The following is a 2,203-nucleotide window of genomic DNA, read 5'->3' on the forward strand; positions in this document are numbered from 1 at the left end:
CAACCTACATTCCAGACATACTTGCAATTTAGAGCTTTCCTGTTGGGGGGGGGGCCCTCTCTCCTCCTGACGTCACCTGGACCTCTCCTATGCTGAACCCCTCACTTCCTCTTCTACCTCCTCCTTGCCTGGCTGGCGGGAAGTCCAGCCTTATTCTCTCTCCTGTTCAGTGATTGGCTGTAAGCTGCTTTACTGGCATATCAGGGGATAATTGAGGAGCACGAAGTTCTCAGAACAAAGATTGCAACCAGATATGGGGGGGGGGGGGCAGAGGGGGGTACAGAAATCAACATTTGAATTACACAGTAACCTTATGCCTACAATTCCCTTTCTGTCTCTCATTAGAAAAGTACAGGCTTCTAATATATAAAAATAAATAAGATAAAACAAAACTTTCACAATAAAGTTGAACAGGACAAACCAATAGAAGGAAAAGAGTCCAAGAGAAGGCACAAGAATCAGAGATTGCCCTTATTCACACACTCAGGAATCCCATAGTAATCGATGGTTTCCAAATATAAAGCTAGAAGTAAATATACTTTGGAATATATACTTACTTTTTTTTTTTTTTTTACAGCTCAGGGTTCACCCTTCTTAGGAATAAGAGGTGAGGGGTTGTTTTACATAGCCAGAGTCGCAAAGAATCCTCATGAAACCAGTCTCCACAGGCGTTCCTGACACTTCCTTTACCCACTGCAGCTGAGAGCGCACATTCTCAGTCTCCCTGTGGAATGACTACGATCAGCAAGGGCTTCAACTGGAGGAATACTCCTGCCACCAGGTAAACGGCTGCACCTGCCATGGCGCAAACTGAGATTGGGGCTTGAGGGTGGATGTACAGTGGTTAGAGAACAAAGAGAAAGAGAGGTTAATGAGGAGGAGCGCAGTACTTACTGAGGAGCTTTATGTTCTGCTTCATCTCACTGACTTTCCTCTTCCGAGTTCCTTCTCCAAGACAAGCTCATGGAAAAGACAGGAGAGCTACCTCCAAGCTTATGCAGCAAAGTAAGTCTGCACAGGAAAAGAAGTAGAGAGCAGCAGCCATGGAAATGTGTGGCTTGGATCTGAAGGAAAATTGCCTGCAGTGGCAAGGTTGGTTGACAGCCCAAAGACACCACTTCTGGATCCCCTACCACCCTCACCTTTGTGTCACCCTTGTGTACACTTCACCTGACCTATTTGAGGTCCAGGACTGAGTGTAGCACATATCTTCCTGTTGACCATAAGATCCAAGGAGTCTTCAGGTGGGCAACCTTGCCGTGAGAGCCTGCAAATGTTCCAATGAGTCAATGGTCTGGTCTAAAGCCTCTGACTTCTGCTACACTATCAATAGAGGAACCTCACTGAGACTCCTCTTGGATATCCTGTCCTTGCCCTGTGTCATGGAGATGCTGTAGTTTTGGATTAGTAGGACCAGCCCCTTTGTGCACTCTAGCACAATCCAGTAGATGTTTGGGTGGGCCAATGTAAACCTTTGGATCTAGGCCTGAGAGGCATCTGAGCTGGTAAGGCCACTAGCTCTCCCACACAAACCCCACCATGGTGAGCTCTCTTGCCCTGTCCCAGATGCCCATCCAATATGGTAGCCAGCAAGGGGCTTGCTCATCCCCATCCACACCACCAAGGCCAGCTCTACTGTACTGCCCAGGAGAGGTGCATGGCCCGCTGTGCAGCAGGGGCTGGGCCGGTATGGCTCTCCAACTCTCTTCAAGTCTGGCCATTTCACCCATGACCCCAACAACCAGAGCCAGCTCTACCCTGATGGCTCTCCAGAATGTTGTAGCTGGTGAGAGACAGGGACAGTTCTCCTACCTTTGTGACCTCAGGGCCAGTTCTGCCACATGCTGTAGGTACCAGAGGACAAGGGAGAAGAATAGGGCATCTCTCCCTCAGCATCAGCACCACACAGAAGACTAGAGTCTGGGTCAGGAAGCACCAACCAAGGATCATGCATAGGCTGGATCTAGGCCCCCTACAAAGATGTAGCTGATGGGTGGCTTGGTCTCCAAGTGGGTCCCCTATTAATGGGATCGAGGGCCTGTCTGTGACATGGACTCTCCTACTTTTTGATCACTTCCCCTGGTAGGGTTGCCTTGCCATGCTACAGAGGAAGAGGATACTCTCAGTCCTGATGTGACTTAGTGTGCTGGGGTGGGTTGGTGTGGGGGCTCCCCTTTCCCGAGGAATAGGGGAGGAGTAATGG

General features: G+C 49.4%; 1 long non-coding RNA gene across 1 annotated transcript; it reads right to left on the reverse strand.

Annotated features, from left to right (window-relative positions):
- Positions 1 to 566: 566 nt before the first annotated feature.
- Positions 567 to 1,759, reverse strand: LOC311599835. The gene is made up of 3 exons (XR_014780016.1): positions 1,143 to 1,759; positions 895 to 1,011; positions 567 to 810 (listed from the first exon to the last, which is right to left on the reverse strand). It is a non-coding gene; the product is annotated as an uncharacterized lncRNA (long non-coding RNA).
- Between the last annotated feature and the right edge of the window lie 444 nt (positions 1,760 to 2,203).

The sequence above is a fragment of the Acomys minous genome (genome assembly GCF_964271855.1).
Source record: "Acomys minous genome assembly, chromosome: 6".
NCBI classification, from domain to species: Eukaryota; Metazoa; Chordata; class Mammalia; order Rodentia; family Muridae; genus Acomys; species Acomys minous.